General features: G+C 39.4%; 1 long non-coding RNA gene across 1 annotated transcript in view; it reads left to right on the forward strand.

Annotated features, from left to right (window-relative positions):
- The first annotated feature begins 320 nt into the window (after positions 1-320).
- Positions 321-21,148, forward strand: part of LOC127466974 (uncharacterized) — a 28,409-nt gene continuing 7,581 nt past the window's right edge. The window contains exons 1-2 of the long non-coding RNA XR_007902918.1: positions 321-405; positions 7,714-7,798. This is a non-coding gene — a long non-coding RNA (uncharacterized LOC127466974). The remainder of the gene's footprint in view (positions 406-7,713; positions 7,799-21,148) is intronic.

The raw sequence follows: 21,148 nt of genomic DNA on the forward strand, positions 1-21,148 counted from the left end.
CTGTGGACATAGTTACTGAGCTGGAGAAAAAACTAGTGGTACATCTGCTTGACTTTAAGCTTTTGATATGTTCAACAGAAACTACAGGCACAGTGAAATCAAATGTGGGTCTTAGGTTCACTGAATGTTTGTTTATTTTCAGGTTTGTTTGGGCCAGATATGCACTGGAGAGCATAACCACAGGTGTAAAAGTCGGAAGAAGGTAAAGTTACCTTGCTCTCAGGCCATTCAGTTGTTTTGTGCAACTACTTCATTGGCAAACACATTGAGGCAAATGGTTTGTTATCTCTGGAGACCACTTGGATTATGTGCTTCCCACAGGGATCAGGAAGCAAAGGAGTACCTCTAGCATTCATGATGCTTAGAGATGGGCCAGGATCCCAGCCACATGGTGTGGCATAACAGGTATGTGTAGGACATGTGAACCGACACATTCTCTGCCATATCACCCCAAAGCTGTGGTTCTCTGCACTGGAAGCAGCCTTTTTAAAGCCTAGGACTTTTCATAGTTGTTTGGAAGGGAGAACTAATGATATGTGTTTAAAAAACAGTAAGATGTGCTGTGCAGCTATGCAAAAGTTTTAACCTGACATGCTTATTTCATGTAGAGGCACCATAGATGGAGCAAGAGGGTTAAAACATCAAAAACCATAATTTCCCACTGGAAAAGAAAAAGATCAGTGAGTGAAACGTGAAACATACTTCTCAGTGTGAAGCTTTTCATTAAGAGATTGGTGTGGTGTGATATGAAAGAAGAAATCAAGGGTTCCACTTTTCCTAACAAATGGGAAGATTTTTTTAATGCTAAGGCACTTGCAACTCGATTTTCCACTGTAAAAGTCAAGGTTTGATTATAGCTCCTGAATTATTATTTATAGTTTAGCAGTTATACATGCCACGTCCTTGGCTGTGGCATTGCAGTTTGCACCATCTATGTCTGCTTCCTAAATTTATTGATCTCATTAGAAGATAAAAATGACAAAGATAGCTCATAATACTTCTGAGAAATGTAAAACCATTAGCAGGTCATTGTCAAAGTTATAACATGTCCTTTTAAGCTGCTTAGCAAACTGGTGGCAGCCTATGATACAGGGATTAACCTGTGCCAGGAGTGACTGAGTGGATCGCAGTGGATGGTTAATATTCAGCCTGCCTGCAAAGCTTTGAAGCTGCCTCACAATATGATACAACAAAGCGATAAACAGAAATACACTAAAAACAAAGGGAACAGAAATTTTCTTTTCCTGTTCTTTATCTTTGTCTCTGACACATAAGAAGCAGAATGGGTGTTACAGCTTCAGTCTGAAATTAGAGTTCCTTTTTTTTAAAGTTGATTTGTGCTCCCCCAGCAAAAGGAGCCTCTTAGGCTTTGCTCTCTGAGTGCAGGCTGACCTTGTCCAAGACCCTAAGCCAGCTTTTCCTGAAGTGGGACTTTGAAGGTTCTTTCTGTCCTAGAGCCATGTGTAGGTGTGCAGTTTTAATAATGAGTATTTCAGACACAGTGCACAGCTGTATTTTGAAATTAGCATTTGTTGCCCCAGGCAGAGCCCATTCCATACTGCCCAGTATGCCCACCAGTGCAATGGTCATAATAAGATTTGCAAATTTTTTTGCAGGAGACCTATACACCTGCATTATTCTTATTGTTGTTTACATTTCTTCCCTTAGAGAAATGGCTGCAAGTACTGGCTGATTGCTCTATTGCTTACAGAACTGTTTGGATTTACAGAAAACTTTGTTAAATTGGCAGACCACATACTGCTGTGTAAGATTTGGGCTGGAGGGCCAGGTTTTCTGCGTTGGTTCTCAGGGATGGGAGCAGGACAGGTTGTTAAGCACAGCAAAATGCAGAACGACTGGTACCTAATGGCTCTTTTCAGCATCTCACCTGTCTCTTCACTCACTATCTCTTCTTTCACCTGACTCTTCACTCAGAGCAGGGGGCATAGCATTAAGTGTGATTCAGACACAATTACTGCCAAATCTTTTTGAGGGTGGATTGGACATACACAGGTGAGCTCTGAAAAGAGGAATAGGAAGGAGAAGAGAGAAAGAACAGAAACCTAAGCCCCAGTTTGCTGTTGTTGAGCATCATGTGACCTGATTTATACCAATGCATTATTCTCTTCTAGGAGCAATTTATATGCATATTCCAGTAACAAGTAAACATGCATTAGGGAGATGATAAATTAGCCTAGACAACAGTTTACAGATTACACATGAGAGAATGAGGATAATAACATTATTAATAATTTCATTTATTCATTCCATTTTTAACCTATTAATGACTATTTGTGTATTTTATCTATCACGAAGGCAGAACTACCAGGAAGGGGACCCTTGATCACTAGTACACAAACCTCTCCCAACAAAACTTGCTTCTCTTTTTTTATGTCCATAGTAGTAATTTTAATTCAGTGCAACTGTACAATTTTGGCTAGGCCACACAACTATAAATTAGGTGTGATACCATTCTATTGTCAACATCACCAAAGTGTTTTTCCATTAACTGGTGTTTGATTCTAATTCAGATTGGAAAAAACCCCAAACATGCAAAAATATAAATTCTCCTGTTGACGGCTAAGTTCTAGTGGTGAAGGTCTTTGGTTTGTTCTCAACCCCAGCCATTGGATAGAGAAAATTAATTCTAAGAGCATTCATTCCAAGAGCAGCCTCTGAGCTTGACTTAGCTGGGGTCATGTAAAAAGCTGTTGGCCACTGATTTTAATACTATTCCCATCATTGGTGCTCCAGAGCTATGGGTGTTTCCCATGATTTTCTATCCCAGAATCCTGGAATCCTTTTGCTGAATATCCTTACTTCTGAAGGATTAAGGCAAAGTCAAAAGGTTGCAGAAAAGAAGAGCTAGAACAATTGAAAGCCTGAAAACCCTGCCTGACATTGAGAGATTAAAGAAGATCAGTGTACTTAGATTATCTGAGAGACGTTTAAGAGGTGGCTTGATCATGGTCTCAAAGTCCCAAGTTGAGAAAGAGTTTTCCAATGCATGGGGAATCTCTAATTTAGCAGACAAAAGCCATAGCAAGATCCCGTGATTGAATACTTAATCTGAACAAGTTCACACAAGGTGTAGCACATATAAGACTGTAGCAGCTAAAACTTTTTTTTTAAAAGATACTACTGGAGTCTTAGTAATTTCAAGATTTTAAAACATATCTTTGCTAAAAGCTCTCCTACTTTGACTAGAATTATAGGGTTTATGCAGAAGTCATATATACTATGGGTAGATGTTGTGCCCAAGGGCAATCTACACAATTATAATTTCAGAGTTTATTAATTCTTTGGTAATGACTGTTCCCTTCTACTGCATGAAATAGACCCATATAACATACTATCATTTGCAGTTTTCTAGCCTTAATGTCATTATTCAGAAGCTCTCAAAACTGTTTTTGTGCCTCTATGTGCTTAGCCCAAAGACAGGGAAAGCTAGTAAATATAAAAAGGTATTTTTAGCATTTTTGAAAGCTTCTTATGCCAATCCCTAAAAAGAAACAAGAATTTTCTCCAAAAATGCAAATGCTCTGTCTAGAAGAAAGAGTATCATTTTAATTGTTTGATCATTATGTGCCACTCTCTGTGTATAGTAAGTGCAGTGTGACAGTTTCTAAGAGACAATCGGGGACTTTTCCAATAACTACATAATTATATTTCGTAATATATATATTTGTGAGGTATAAGGCTTCATGTGTTCAAAGCACTTAGCACCCATTAACTAATGCTCACAGCACCTCTATGGAATAGGTAAGATATAAGTATTATAAAGGCAGAGGGTCCTCAAGACCACATAAAACATTGCTAGCAGAGAAAGGAAGAGAGGTTGGTACCTTCCAATTTCCAAATCGTACATTCAAGTCTCCGTATCAAAACATTGTATTAACTATATAAATATAGTAACACTGTTATTAGCATTATGTCCTAAAAGTCCATCTATTGCAGTAGTTTTATTTGCCTCCTAAACTAATACAAGGAGTAATGCTGTGACACTCTACCTAATTTGTCAAGATCAGCAGCGTTATCCTCCATAGTTATTACAAGGGCTTGACCTTATGAGCTAGTCCTACTGAAATTAAACTGCTGTATGAAAAGTATGTTTCATTAAAAATAACTGTGAAGGGCAAGTGGTACTACTTATTTTCAAAGTTTGCCTTTATTTTACAGATCAATAGCATTATGATATGGCAGTAAAGTCCATAGAGCAGCAGGGGCTAAGTGCTTGTTCTGCTGACTACTGTCCTTGCTGTTAAAAGAATGCTTTATATAAGGGACCACTTAAGAAACCAATAACAGGACAGCATAAATAAAATTTATGAAAGGCTCTCCAGACTATTTACAGTCCATTCTGTCCATTTTATGTGCAGAAGGAAGGAATATGTGTCTGCCACAGAGGAATAGCCTTTCACAAGGGATTCCTTCTGCTATGGGGCCCAACACCTACCCTTTTCTCCCCTCTCCTTGACTACACGTCTGGCAAAAGCATCTTGAAGGCACATGTAGCTGCTGTGATAGCAATGCGAAGTCCAACCAATTAAGCCTTATTCATGAATAAATCTCATGCATGACACACTGGAAGGACGAACTGATAGTAACCTATCTAATCCAGAAGCTTTCCAGTGACGTTATGCTTTTTTATTATGTTTTCCATTAATTTGTGAAAATGATTGGCAAGGAAAATATAAAGAAGATAGTTAAGATAGAAATGTGATGAAAGGAAACCATATGTTCAAAACTTGACCTCCTGTCTGGATTAATTTTGCCCTGAGTTTTGGGCACCATCAGGCATAGCTTCTGGACCTCCTTGCTCCTAGGGATTGTCATTGTACCTTGATGATTAGTTGAAAACTGCTGAGCAATGGACATAGGGGGAAATGGGAGGATTGCTGGATTGTCACTTCACAGCCTATCACAAATATATACTAGTGTATTTAAGAGATGGATGAAGAGATGAATAACCTCATACCAGACCTTCTGAATTTTCATTTTGACAACTTCTGCTGGAGACTAATCGAAAAAACCTAAGAAAATATAAATTCTGCTGGGCTGCCAATATGTGTGTTTTGAGTTACAAAAGGAAAAACCTTACCCCCCAAAAGACCAAGTTTCCTTTCCTCTTTTGTTTTTTGTTTCTGGCACAAGACATGCAAATGTGGGAGGGAGAAAATATCCCGTTTAAAAGAAGAGAGTCTTGGGAAGTTAGCAATATGAGAAAGGAAAGTTTCTTGAAAAAAACACCAACCCACCAACACAAACTCAGTGTTTCACTACAAAATTAAAAGAAAGGTACAGAGAAGGTAGCAATCACAGATCTGTTTCTTTCATGTTTTTAACTTTCAAAAGTTATTCCAGATAACTGTTGAACAGCTATTGCTGCCTAGGCTCATCTCAGAGACCTAAGACATGAGGAGAAGCACCACTAGCTCCGCAGAATATGATCCTGAACTTCTGGTTCTCTACTTCTCTGTAAGGACTAGTTAAAAGCATAAGAATAAACAGTCAGCTTTTCCAGTAGAAATTAGTGAAGTCCCTCTAAGATATAAGTCCCCTTATATCCCTCTAAGATATAAGTCCCTCTTATATCCCTCTAAGATATAAGCAAGGGCCAGTTAACAGAAGATCTGGCAAAAGAAATATTAAAATAACATAGTTTTCAAATAAAACAAAGCTATTAGAAAAAAATATAGGCTGGGAAGAATTGCACAGGAATATGAGGATACTGACTGACTGTGCGACAAAATGCCAGATACAATTCAGTGATTAGAAGTGTAAAGTGGTGTTAACCTTAGATATACAGTAATGGCTTTTGGACTGGCTCTTAGCACTCAGAAGAAATATTTGAGTTCTCTGAAAACATCAATCAGAACTCAATAGAGATGAAGTAAGAAAGGTGGTCAAGTGTGTGGAACAGTTTCTGCAGACGGAGTGATGAAATAGGCTGTGGGTCTTTGGTGTGAAAGGAGGAAGTGATGGGAATGACTGAGATCATGAGAGATGGGGAGGAGGCGAATACAGAATGATTGTTTAACACTTCTCATAACACTGGACTTAGTAAGCATCAAATATAAACAACTGGATGGCAGGTTTGAAACAAATACCAGGTGTGTAGTTGAACCGTGCAACTCATTTCTTCATGAGTGCAAAAAAAGTTTAGACATGCATAGAAAGCTGTTAGACATGTCTATGGAATAAAAGCCATTGAGAACTATTAAAATATCTTCTTATCAGGAAGTCCTTGACAACACGTCATGAAGAGATGAGTGAGCCAACCAAGAAACTATGAGTATATATTTGTCCTGTTCTTTTGCTTTTCCTTGATTCCATTGCTGGAAATGAGATAAAAAGGTGTAAGGGCTCTTGGTCTCACACAGCAAAACTGTTCTCATGTTGAAGAGTACTTTCTGATATTCTGTTTTGTAATCTCTGTGATATGCAAAGCCCACATGTGAATGTGTGTGATAGCTGATGGCAGTTGCTCTGACCACAGTGGGGAGATGCTCAGAGCAGGGCCCTGCGTCCCAGTCACAGCTTCCTCATTGTGCCTTTTGGTGCTATGAACCTGAGAAGAGAGAGGGGAATTCAAACTGTCTGTGTTTCTTACTCAATTCCAGTAAATTTGCACCAAGAAACGCTAAAACCTATTTCTATGAAATGATGAGGCCAAGATTTTGTGGTTCGGCTACAATTTTTTTTTCCCTGTCCTGATTTAATTTAACCAGGCGGTCAAATTTCAATAATCTACATCACTTCTTAGCACACTGTTTTATGTTGATGTTTATTCATGTTCTCCTGCTTGTGCAGTTCGCCACTTCCCTCTCCTTCATGTGCTGATACCAGTGTTTCAGGGATGATAAAAAAACTAGAGAGAAACACGGTCATTTACTCCTTCTTGTCTTGTTTGTTTGCTTCAGAAGTACTAGCACTGACACAAATAGACTTGCCTGGTGCATGGTAAGAGATAAGGTTGGGGTTTTCTGCTTTATTTGTTCTGTGCCACACATATTTTCCCCACCCACTCCCTCACTTGCTTTTATACAAGCTCACACACAGATGTACTTGTATACTATCAGGTTTCAGAGAATTTCACTCAGCTTAGGAGAATGTGACCAATATCTGGGATAAAATGTTTATATTTTCAGCAAGTAATTTCTACCAGTCTTACCATCACAGGTGGGTGTTTCTGGGAAGGCTGCTAAAGCACCTATCACTCAGCATTTAGGACACTGAAATAGCGTTAGTGAAAGTAGTGCTATGAAGAGTTGGGGTGTGCCATGTTGTCACAAACTATTTGCTGCCTGCTCAGTTTAGCTCCATTTTCAGGAGTGGAGAAGTGATATAGCTAATAGGTGATGCAGTTGTCTGCATTTTTCTGCCTATTCCTTTCTTGAAAATGTCAACATGGCTCATAGCTCTACCTCATTGCTGTATCTTTGACTACTATTTCTCGTATGGGATACTGCACACAGATAATTCAAGTGATTTTATGAATAGAGGGATTTTTCTGAACCTGCTGCATTTTGCTCAAGTGTTCTCCCAAAGCTGTATGTCTCTGAAGATAGATGAGTGCATCTGCAAGTTTCAAGATGTGCGGTTTCTGTGGGTGGAGTGGGATGAGTGTGATGGGGTGAAAGAAGAGAAGAAGAAACGGTCTCTAGCATCACTAAGGTTTCTAGTGCTGCATCAATATCTGTTCTCTTACAGGTTCTGCTTTTTAAACACTGACCTCAGAAGAAGCTCTACAGGATGAAAGGGTTGTTATGCAACTGGACACCTTGAGCCACTTGGGGTAAATTACTACAGTCTCTTAGTTATCAGTTAAGTCCTTGTGTCCTGGTGAAATCAGTGGAGCTTTTTTTCGCTGGTGTAGTATCAGAGCTATTAAGTTTAATGAATCATTGCGAATAGTTTAATCTGCACTTGCAGGTGCTATTAAAACTTTTTTTTTTTTTAACCAGGAGAAATTTTTTACCTATGAAGAGAAATCTTTCTCAATCACAGTGGTTTAAATATGGAGTAGCGGGATAGGCTTTGCTCATTAGAAAGCCTGATCCTGAATTCAATATTCCTTTCTGCTAAATTTACCTCCTCCAGGATTTAAGACTTTAAGTTGCAGGGGATAAAACATAAGGCCCTGGTTAATTGCAAACAAATAGTGCCAGAAATACATACAGATGGTACCTGAAGTTCACTTCTGAAGACTATCCAGTAAACTATACATAATTTACACAAGTATGTAGAGTAAGCAGAAGAACTTTTTTTTGTGGTTTCTCACATTTGTAAAACAACAAACCAGCAAAAAAAGAAATAATAAATAAACACTCTCAGTCTGTGAAACTTCTTGTTTGGGAAAATAGCAACCTGTATTTCTATTTGTTTACCTTAATTAAATTAATTAATTTAACAAGTCTGAGGATTTCAGCATTTTACAGGATACAGGTATAAATATCTGGCAAGTAGAATGTATATATTAAACTACATCTACTTAGCTAGTAAATATTTTGCTGCATTACTTTGCTCATTCCCAAGCAATCAGTTGTGAACTCCAGTGTTGTAACGGGTCCGCAGGGAACATTTGTGCTTTGGTTGGCACTTGGATTAAATTCATCAAATTATTTTCTCCCCCTTCAAGGCTGACATTTCAGAATGTTTTTTTTAAAAGGTTGTGTGCCAACTGCTAAAGTCAATTAATTAAATGGTAAATCTGAAATTTGTAGGAGAGGACTATCATTCCCTTTTGCTGTGTGACGTTGGAAATGTGAACATTTAATCCACAAAACACATGACTTATGAGAGGGTCCTGATCTACCTGCACTGAAAGTAAAAGCAAAACTCCCTGAGATATTTTGTGAGATTAGGGATTACCTCAAGGATAGATTTTTACCCTGCATTTTCCTTCTGCTTTTGATACTTGGTAGAAATGAGAATATCCTTTGACGTTCTGTTATGCCTAAGAAGTTAAAGGATTCAGCACTTATTAGGAAAAAGTAGCGCGAATTTGTGGCCTCATTTTCCATATACTTGAGATACCCCAGATGAAGGTATTATGTGTAGTTCCAGAATTTCCTGGCCAAAGAACTGCATCTCAGATCTGTAAAGGAAGTCATAGAGGCAAAATTCAATAGATATGAGCAGATGGTAACCACATTCCGACACAGCATAAGTGTCATGGTTTGAATCTTGTTTTCCCCCAGAGGCTAGAAAAGTGGTAGACCCCAAGGGGTGGAAACCCCTGGAAGTTTTGGAGTTCTGTCCAATGGGCGCTCCTGCAAAAATGTCAACATCCCACAAGCTCACCGGAAAAGAAGAGTTGTAGTTTGGTTGTTGAGGAGTTGGTGGCCATGTTGTGAGCCACGAGGAAGGGGCTCTGAGCCCCTTGGGCCCTCTGGGGCCTCCCAGCCCCTGGTTGGGGGGCTGTGGGGACCTGGAACAGCATAAAGCTGGGCTAGGTGCCTGTAGTTATGCCGGGAGATGTTTTCTCCATGGGCACAGAGCAGCAGCCGGCACTGACCAGAGAAACGGTGGCAGAGAGCCAGAGATAAGACCTGGACTGAAGGAGCAGCAGAAGCAACATGCAGCACCAGAGAAAGGACTCCTGGAAGGAGAGCCGGGAAAAAGAGAGCCAGCAGCCTGAGAGACAGAGTTCTGGGGGTAAGACTGTACCAGCCCCCCAAAACTCCTTTGAGATCCCTCTGAGAAAAGAGGGAGATGGACTCCTATTAAGGAGAAGAGTTTTAGACATGCAGCACCGGAGAGAGAGAGGAGCTAAGAAGCTCAAAAGACGGACCGGGACGGCCAGATGGAATGTAGGGGGAGTTGACCTTGGCTCCCCCCCCTTGCACTGCTGCCACGGTGGCAGCCTGAGAGACAGGGCACAGAGGCCCTGCAAGGAGCTGAGTCTCCTGGAGATACCAGACCGTCACGAAGACCCCCCTGTGTCTTCGTGATATGACGTGGTGATACGACCTTGTCTGGGGTTACGAAGCCCACGGAAGACCCCTCGGTTGGAGGTGATGGGGCCGAGAGAGGCTTGAATACCTCCCTCGTGAGTGCTGGCAGAAAGCCAGCTATCAGCTGCTGCATGTGGAGAAGACAGACAGACTGCTGCCTCAGAAGATGCTGCTGCTTAAGGACTGGAAGGGATCTGTCCTTCTTTCCCTCCTGGACTTTTATTTGGAGGGGAGAAGAGATCTGATCATTGTAAATACATATGTCATGGTAGAGATAGTTGTGATCATGTGTACAATGTGATATGGTATTTATTTGTATAGTCATTGTAATATATTCCCTTTCCCCCACTTTGAGTCTGGTGTGTTTTGTCTGGAAAAACCCATCTCACATTAGGTTGAGATGTGGGAGGGGGAATGGAGCTAGGGAATTGGATTTTGGGGCTATCTCAAACCATGACAATAAGTAATACAAATCTGTCCCCAAAACACACACCTCCAAAGAAATGTTTATGCCCTCAATGGTAGCAAAGGCAGCCTGGTTTCAAAGATTAGACTGGCCCTTGCTCTTCTGCCTCCTACTCCATATGTCTCTTTTTGTACATCTTAGTGAACTCTTGGTACTGTATTTGAAGCTTTATCATCATAAGGTGCTTGGAAATGAGTGCAGTGCACTGACTGTTCTTCAGCTGTGAGTTTTCTGTCATCATTTTTATATTTGTTTCATATTTATTTATGTTTTCCCTGCCTGGAAACTGTGGTGCAGATCAGATGCTTGTATTTTGGGCCCTATGACCATGGAATAGGAACACAGCCCAAGGACAGTGTAAAAGACAGTAGAAACAGTGAATAGGACAGATGGATTAAGGCAGACAAGACACATGACCTAGTACTCTTCTCCCTTTGCCATTTGAAAGTCTTTCATTCTGTATTTTGCTATAATTTGAAGTTCAGAACTTGTACTTAGTTTTTGGCCTTCCTGTTTCCTGTTTGTTTCATGAAAGTAGGGGCTTTTTCTTTAGGAAGATAAAAGCTGCCTAAAAGCTTCCTGCACATCCAGAAATTCATTACGATTTGGTCCCTAATTTGACAACTCCATGTGAGGGGGGCTACAGTTCAAGAAAAGGCATTGATTAGCCCTCTGTAGTAGGAGAAATGGTGAAAACTTCTAGTGCCAAAGGTGTTCCTTAAATACCAGCCTTGTAGGAATGTGGATGCTATATATATTAAGATATATATGTATATATAGTGTATATATATATAAGCTAATACATATATCTCTCTTAATAAGTTAATTCTTCGCAGGATTCGTAGTCTTGTACCTTCTCCTACGCCTTGGTAGTGAATATATATAGTGAATATATATATAGTGAATAGAGCACCAGTTCTTTCTTTCAGAGCCCTATAGTACATTTCTTGGAATTGTCCTGTCCGTTCAGATATAGGATATTTTGCAGTAAGGACATCTGATATTTTTCTGTTGAAATCATTCCTCCTTGTGAAAGAGACTTACAGATGTGATGGGCCAGATAGACCAAGTCACCTAGGTATGAGCAGAAGTGGGAGATCTTCAGCTCTGCTTTTCTGAGATACTACATTAAATCTTGGGGATATTTGATGTAAAACATTAGCAAGAATGCCTTCAGGAAGAAGATAAATTAAGGATGCCAAGCTGTTGATGATGCTTGGAGTCAAAGCTACTTTGGACCTCCAGGTTCTTCATACTGTAAAATTGAAATGGTTCTGTGTCTAGAAGGAGAATCACTGAGGGGACTTGGGAAACTTTAGTCTAAACACTTAAGAACATCAGATGGGGCAAAGGCTAAGCAATAGATGTGTGGAAGTTTGGAATATTGAATTAAATACTATCTGAAGCATCTAAAGTGTTGGGTAGGTCTAAAACTCAGCTGATATGTGTTTAAACTTCCTTCCTGTACGATGGGTTTGTTGATATTTATTTGTCTCAGGGCAACATTGGGCAGTAAAATGTGTCAAGCGCTCACTTATTACAATAATAACTGTACTACATATGGACTTAAATGGATAGAAAAGGTGTTTTAAATGCCTTTTAAAATTTGGCAGGGAACAAATCTCATGAGTATTTCTAGGTGACCACTAGATTACCAGGTTACCCTTAACCAATACTGGGTAATTATTTATATTGTATCTGTGCAAAATACCTGTATCTCCCTGTGATATGTGAATCCAGTTTTCCAAGAGGTAATTAAACATGAAAGAACTAAACATCCTATTTTTTTCCCCTAAAATTTTATCTCAGCATTGTCTCCATCAGTAGCCTTGTCCGCAGGAAGTGTAAAGTTTCCTGCTATGATTGTTTGACTGCTGCCAATTATCAGATCTGCTTTTGGCAGCTTTCCCCCCAACCTGCTGATTAGCTAATGTGTGGTTACTAATACAATATGGGAAACTGGTGTAAACGAGGAAGCGAAAGATTTATTAATTTCATGTGGTAATTGCTGTTCAAAATATAATTATCAATACTGCAAAAAGAAATCCTGGATTAAGATATAGCCAAGTTTCTATGTCTTGTGAAATCAGGCACAAGAATTTTTTACAGTAAACAGGTATTGTTTCCCCTTGATACACACGCTAAATTTTCATTATATTCATTAATTTCAAAGGCAGAAGAGAGATTATTAGCATATGTAGTCTAACTACCTGTAAAACACAGGTTACAGAATTTTATCCAGTTACCCTGTATCAGAGTTAATAGAAAACAGGAGCCAGATCCTGAGCTGAATGTACAGCAGTTTTAGTCCGCCTAGCTGGAATAATGGTGATTTATACTAGCTGAGAAATTGGCAGTAGACTTAAATGACAATGGATTCTTTTTGCATAAACCTAAATGAAAATGGTCACTTATATTTTAATAGCCATGTTGAAAGAGCCTTGCTGAGAGTGAGTTTTTGAAAAGTATTTTAAGCTTTAGAAGAAAATTAGGTTTTTTTCTAAACATTTATGCGATGATTATGTTCCCAGTTGTAATTTAAACTTGCCCTTTCACTGAAGAAAAGGCACAAATTTAGCAGAAAAAAATTTTTCTCTTTAAATTGAAACATGCCAAGATTCTTATTTGTAATTAATTCATGCCATAGGATTTTAGTGGGAGAAGGAAGAACAAAATAATGTAATAAAAACCTGAAATAAAAACCTGAATATTCACAGAGCCAAGAGGAATTTGAACTCAAAGGTTCAAAGATATAAAAGTCTCAAGAGCTAAAAAGTAGAGTCAGTGATTTCTTTCATTAGGTTCTATATTTGGCAAAACAAAATGTCTCAACACTCTTTTGTAGCCATCTGTATGTGTGTGTGGATGATGTTATTATATTTATAGCAGATACAGTCTTATCATTTAGCTACAGACAGAATTCTACCTGCTCAGAGCTACAGGGTTTAAGAATGCACTCCGACAATATTGATGTAGCCAATGCCATAACATCCTGCAATCTACACAGAAACTGAGACTTTGTGCACACCAAAGCTGAACAAAAAAACTTCCTTCATGCTCCCCTAAACCAGGAGAGAGCGTTTAAATAAAAATACTGGTATGGGAGAATATCCTTTAGATTCCCAATACATATCCGTCAGTTCTATCTCAGAAGATGGTGAATGCTTTTGTGTCTAGTGATACAGAAATCTGTGACTATCACATCAGCATGTAGAATATACAGAAAGGAAGACAACTTCTTATTAGAACAGCTGCTTATGTAGGTAGTAAGCAGAGAGAATCTTGTCTCATATTATTCCCATTCTCAGTGATAATAAACTAACTGCTGGTTTGGCTGATGAACAGTTTAAGGTACTTCATATTTGCTGAAGAAAACCTAAACAGAATACACATTCTATTACGTTTCCCATCCTTTTTACCTTAGTGCTTTTCTCCTTCACAAATGGAAGTCTGTTTCCACATATCACAGCACATTTTGATGGCACATGGAGAAAAAAAAAAAAACAATTTACTGCACAGGTAAACATCAGAATACATGGTCTGAAGCTCACAAACCAATTTCATCTCTCTCTCTTTAAGCAGGACTAGAAGAGCCAAGCCCTTCTTGAAAAGCAAGGCTTGTTTTTGTCCCTTATCCAGAAGGATTTAAGTGTTCCCCATCCTCATTTGACTCCATCATACCATCAAATATTCGATAACATCACACTTGCCTACATCACATGCTTCAGCCTGTTGCAAACATCTGTCTCATGAGAAACATCCAGCTGCTGAACTGGTTCCCACAATGTCTAAAGCTAAAGTTCAGCACTCTGTAAGAAAATTGAGAAAAAAAATAACATCTGTTTTATGCAGCCAGGCAAGACCAAACACCTATCAATGGTATCTTAAATACTCTCCCTTTATGAACATCAGATTGTTAGGTTATGTTAGATACTACTGTATAATGGATCCTCAGATGATCCTAAGTGCAATCACACAGCACCTACAGGATGGATAAGGGATCAGACACAGCCAACACAGGTTTAGGAAGGGCAGGTCCTGTCTGACCAACCTGATCTCCTTTTATGATCAGGTGACCTGTCCAATGGATGAGGGGAAGGCTGTGGATGTGATCTATCCGGACTTCAGCAAAGCCTTTGACACCATGTCCCACAGCATACTCCTGAAAAAGCTGGTAGCCCATGGCTTGGACAGGGGCACTCTCTGCAGGGTTAGGAACTGGTTGGAGGGCCAAGCCCAGAGAGTGGTGATGAACAGTGCTGCATCCAGTTGGGATCCGGTCACTAGTGGTGTCCCCCAGAGATCAGTGTTGGGCCCAGTTCTGTTTAATATCTTTATCGATGATTTAGATGAGGAGGTTGAGTGTACAATCAGTAAATTTGCAGATGACACTAAGTTGGGGGGGAGTGTTGATCTAAGGCAGAAGGGCTCTGCAGAGGAACCTGGACAGACTGGAGAGTTGGGCTGATTCCAATGGGATGAGGTTCAAGAATGCCAAGTGCCGGGTCCTCCACTTTGGCCACAACAACCCCCTGCAGCGCTACAGGCTGGGAACAAAGTGATTGGAGAGCAGCCAGGCAGAAAGGGACCTGGGAGTTTGGATTGACAGGAAGCTGAACATGAGTCAGCAATGTGGCCAGGTGGCCAAGAGGGACAATGGTATTCTGGCCTGTATCAGGAACAGTGTGGCCAGCAGGACCAGGGAAGTGATTCTTCCCCTGTACTCAGCGCTGGTGAGACCACACCTTGAGTACTGTGTCCAGTTCTGGGCCCCTCAGTTCAGGAAGGATATTGAGGTGCTGGAGCAGGTCCAGAGAAGAGCAACAAGGCTGGTGAAGGGACTGGAGCACAAGTCCTGTGAGGAGAGGTTGAGGGAGTTGGGGTTGTTCAACCTGGAGAAGAGGAGGCTCAGGGGAGACCTCATCACTCTCTACAACTCCCTGAAAGGAGGTTGTAGCCAGGTGGGTGTTGGTCTCTTCTCCCAGGCAGCTATCAGTAAGACAAGAGGGTATGGTCTTAAGCTCTGCCAGGGCAGGTTTAGGTTAGATATTAGGAAGAAATTCTTTACAGAGAGGGTGATCGGGCATTGGAATGGGCTGCCCAGGGAAATGGTAGATTCTCCATCCCTGGAGGTTTTTAAGATGAAGCTGGATGTGGCACTTAGTGCCATGGTCTAGTAACCACAGCGGTAGTGGACCAAGGGTTGGACTTGACGATCTCAGAGGTCCCTTCCAACCTAGTTGATTCTATGATTCTATGAAACACTGGGAACAGTGGCCGGTGAAGGAGAACAGCCCTTTACAGCACTGTACCAAGTTTAGTGACGTATTGCAGCATGTAGAGGCCACTGCTCCTTCTCACCCTGCCTCATTATGGCATCTTCTGCCCGAAGATGTGTGTGGTGTGTGCCAGCATATTTGCACTATGATAAAAGGAAAGTCAGGACAAAAAAAATGAGTGCCCTGGAGAAGCCAGATGAGAAGGTCTGAACTGTATATTGTGGGTAACTTGTTATGATCCTGTGTTTATTGCTTGCTTCAGTCCTACAGCTCTCAGGCCACTAGGCTGACCTCCATAACACTTTAAAAATACTGTTTTCCAAAGGCTGAATTTAGGTTATTGTCATAGAAAAAATGGCTGTGGTTTATGGTCTTGTCAAATTAATTTCAGGTTCACTAAACATGACATGAAATCTGTATAGTACAGCCTCAGCAGTGAATAAAAATGCTCATTCAGGCCAATCATATATAAATATTGGTAATATAAAATTCTGGCAATTGTAAGAGTATTGCATTCACAGAAGCTTTGCACTTTCTGTCTAGTGATAAAACATCAGTCTGTATATAGTTCCATTTTGTCATTTGCTTGTGGAGTACTTTCTTCCCACAATAAAATTAAAATTTAAGAGACTTTCACTTTTGGGGAAAAGAGCATCATTGAAGAGAAATTCTCCCTGGCAAATTAATAGATAAGGTCTGCCATGCTAACTCAAAAGCAAGCAAAAGGTAAAAATTGAATCTCTTTATCACAGTTGAGTCATTTTTCTAAACTGGGGAAGTAATATAGGATGGAATATATAGGACAGAGTCTCTTACAGAAAGTGATTTTAAACTTTAAAAGATCCATAGCTAGTATTGGGAATGGTTATAAATGACAGTCTTCTCTTTTAGATTATGTTGCATTTATTACATTCTACTGGGACTTTATGGAGACTCTCAAGGAATTAAAGTTATATTTATGATAAAAACATGGAGCTGCTTCTAAATAGCATTTTCATCATATTAACTGTTGCCTAGATAACAGGCGTATCTCCTCGAGCACCTCTATTCTGGTTTAGTACTACAGCTTGCAAATTAATACAGTCATTATAAGATGGCAAAGCTATATCACTTACCATTTCATTATTGTTCAAGTCAAAATCCATATTTTTTCAGTTTTCCCTAGGGTTAAAAACTGGATAGGGAAATGTTATCATCTTGCAGAATAATCTCTCAAGACTCACTCTCTTTGGTGTTAAGAGGAGCTGTTAATCATATTACAATAATTTTCATATTAATAGGTCCTGTGTAAAGACAGAGTTAATGCACTCCTTCTACATTCAATCCTCCAACAGTTTTTTATATATACATGTGTTTATATATATATATGTATATATATATATATTTAAATCTGCTCAGAACTAGATTAGCACAAAAGATATCACGTCCTACTCAGTATATGAATCAGGGTCAAATCAACAGCAAATCCTTAAATTTTTAATCAAAATGGCAATCTGTCATCCCTAAGAGAGTTAGGTAATGTTTAAGTGAATAACATGAATACATACCATTTTTTAATGGAAAATAGATGGGAAAACTTACTGCAGCAGAGGAAAACACTCCATAGAATATCTAGCAGATACTTTAGTCCTTACATGAGAAGCTGTGATACTATAGCATGCGTATCACTCTAAACCAAAAATCATCCTTAGACCTGAATTTTATTTTCTGAGGGATTAATACACCCTTTTTTTTTTTGTGATCTTCTCACATACTGTAATTTTCTGAAAGCTTCTCATATAACATTGTCCATTTAATAATGTAATGTTATTTAAACTCAGAGCATTTTCTGATATTTTTCCTTTTTTTCCAATTTGCTCACCTGAGTAATGTGGTCTTTCAGAAGAATTTGAATGTGAGTTTAAGGAGCTGGTCAAGGGGTGAGATTTTTGCCTAATTTTCAGCAGCCTGAATGTGAGAGAAAGGTGGGTCAGGTCTGCAGAGACATGTAGGAGACCCGGCTCTGCTCTGCCCCTGCTCTGCCCCTGCCCTGCCGTGGCTCGGTGGGAAGCCGCTCCGCGTGGGAGCTCGAGCGCTGTGCTGGTGTCGCGGTTAATAAGCCCCACGGAGAACAGACTTGAGACCTGGAGCGCAATGCTGACTTAATGTGGCAGTTTGTCTCCTGGAGCTGGTCGGCTTAGCCTATGGAGGAGCCCCCTGCCACTTCTTCAGCAGCGTGGGAAGATGCTCTCTTGGTAAACCTTCACTTTCTGTCAGCATCCGCTCTCCTTTTGCTAAGCCCTGTTACCTTAATGATGCCATCTCTCTCAACATCCTTCATTATTCTCCCCTCTGTCATTCCCAGGGGGTCTGATTAAAATCAGTGGAAAGCTGTCTTGGATTTTACTGGCTTTAGTAGTCTGGCTCTGCTCCTTAATTTGCCTTTCTCGTCTGTTTTTAACTGCTTTCTGTTTAGACTCACTTCTGCTGTGTTCTAAACATCACTCCTCTTCTCCCACTTCTGTGTACTTTTATTCCTATTCCTGACCTGCTCGACAACTGTTAAATGACTTAGGCAGTGAGTAAAATGCAGATTAAAGAAATGCTTTCAGCTTTGAGCTAAAATGTGTTGACAGGACTCACAAGAGGCCTAGAGGAGACATGGGAGAGTGGTATCATTTTGGGAGAAGAAAGGCTGAAAAAAATGATTCTCATCGGATCTGAGGTCTCACCATGTTTTTTTGGCAGTACTCCTGGCTGCCTTAATGAGGTCATGAGTCCACTAGCAGTGTGTAGAAACAGTTTTCATTGGTGATAATTTTAACACTTGTTTAACAAAATGTAAGGCAGCTGGAATTGGGTTCCATCCACACTATACTGGTGTAAATCAAAAGTAATGTTATTCAAACTTATGTTCTTGAATAGCAGCACTTTAACAGAAATCAGATAATAACGCACTCCTGAATTTCAGTTGTTATACTGTATTTCCATTTATAACCTGACATAATTCCCACACAGCATATGGTATTAATCTGGTGTAAACACCATGTTATGATGATACTCAAACACATACAGCTGACATTAAAATGTCTTCAAGTACAATATTTCCAAAAGCAATTATGTCTATATGATTGGTAGTTAGCTTGTTGTGTGAATTTTTATTTCTTATTCATATGTACATGAAGGTACACAGGATGAAACTTTATGTATAAAAAAGGAGGTATTTTCACTGTTTGCAAAAAAGGTAAGAAAAAAATCAAGATGGTCTACTTATTTTGGCCTGTCAGGCTTTCATAAGGAAATCTCATCTTCATGTGAACACAGTATTTTTACAGTGTTGGAATTTCCTTTTTTTTGCATTAGAAGGTGGATGTGTAGATTAATGCAAGGAATATAGTGACACAAATGTAACACTGATGACATTTTTGAAAGAGAAAATTAGCTCCAAAGTAAGTATTTAGGGAAATTTTGCAATTCTCAGCGAAGGTAATACTCTTTTGATGTGTGTATGCCCCAGACATCAATCTCTGCTGATAACCAAACATTTTTCAATGTTCTCTGATGAGAGGGGTGAGACACCAGCACCCCTTGTCCAGGTAGATGAATGTGTGAAATCCTTAAAAGAAATGGTTAACATTGGAGTTGAGCCAATCATTTTGTTAAAAGGAGATAAATAAAAGAATGTCTTTTGGAAAGTAAATGCTTATGGATAGTAATATTTTTGCTTGGACACTTGCCAGTAGGACCAGATTCACCATTAGCATCAACTTTTCTAGTGCCATTGAGTTAACACCAGTTTGAGATAAATTCATTTATTAGGATGAAGTGTAGCTTTTTCATAGATTGCTTCTGGGTTCACCTGCTACCCACACTTTCAAAAATTTTAGCCTTTCCTAGCCCCTTTTTTTCTTCCTGAGGATCCTTTCTTTAGACAAACAAAATAAGGCAAGCTCAGTATCACATTCTCATAACAGAAAGGAACTGCTTAACAACCAACTCTGCATTTGTTAGCTTCAATATAAATGACTTTATTTTTATTACTTTATATTTGCACTACAGTGAATAACAGTAGGTTAGGCTTTTGATGGCATTGTAAAGTGAGCATTTGCAGCCCATCCCTATTATCTAATACAATATCTTAGTTTTTAAAAAAGAGACAAATAAAAACAATGCAATGGGGCAAGTGTAAATTCAGAATAACTCAGCTGAAAATTTACACCAATGTGACTAAGAATTGAATTTAGCCCAGTTGGTTGAATTCCTTTTAATGGTTTGTGCACGTTCAAGCATCCACCAGAGATTAGATGGAAACCAGCAGACTTGCCGTTATCTGCGATCCAAGCAGGATGCGAGGGGTGAAAGGGTAACGCATTATCACACTGTGCCACCTGGCCCATCCAACACAATTTGAGCAACCATAATTGTATTGATTACTTCTTGTGCTCATGACTAATGACCTCTAGCTGCAACCTTGCATTTTCTAAATCTTTTATAGTCTGATTTAATAATAAGATTTGATTAAAAATTGCCATTAGCCAATGCCAATGATTAGTCAGCAAGACTCAATGCCGCCAAGTTTCCAATGAGTTTCATTATTCTGGAATTAAAAAGCACAGAGAACTTCTCTGGGTTAATAATACAATGATTCTGTCTCAATCAGGAATGAAAGAAAACAACTCTAATATACAAATGGAGCAAAATGTATGGCTATTACTAGTAGCCATATTTTACAGAGACATGTTTGAAGAATTAAAGGGACTTTGTCACAGATGGTGGGGACAGTTTGCTTTTACTTTTTATATTTGATTGGAAAGCCAGGGTCAGATGGTGTGTGAGGGGGCATTTTCCTAAAGACAGCCATTTCCTTTCGTGCAACAAGAACATGGGGTTTATTCAGATTCTTCATGAGCATCCCTGCCACAACAAAACAATGCAAAGTGTATGTCAGCAAAAATAAATTGTAATGGCTTTAGGAAATGACAAGGATTTTGTCCAGGTTATTTACCTGCTGAAAATATATTAACCTATAGTAGGTTTTGTTTTTTTTTAATTAGGACTTAATATTTAAACAGAAGGACATATTGTCACATCTTCCAGAAAACAAAAAAGTATGCCATCTTCTTTCAAGAAGGTAAAATATTTAAACATACTAATTTTTAGACATGTAGCTAAAGCCTGCTGAAAAGTGTTTGGCTAAGGATAGACTTAAGCACATATCTAAGAGCTCTGCTGAATCCGAAGGGAGGGCTTGGTGTTTCTGAACTTGGGGTGCACTAGAGGAGATACTTTATGGGGTAAACACCTGCTGCAGGATGTGATGTTCCCTCAGATCCCATTGAAGCTGACTGAAGGACTGGGTGATATTGAAGTCAATGAGAGCTAAGAGCACTCAGCACCTTTCAGGTTCAGATCTCTAAATAATAAAAGACCCTCGAGACACAGTAAAAGCATTTCCCCCATGTCAC

Source organism: Manacus candei, unplaced genomic scaffold (assembly GCF_025592945.1).
Source record: "Manacus candei isolate 608988 ecotype Guabito, Panama unplaced genomic scaffold, ASM2559294v1 h1tg000011l, whole genome shotgun sequence".
Lineage (NCBI taxonomy): Eukaryota > Metazoa > Chordata > Aves > Passeriformes > Pipridae > Manacus > Manacus candei.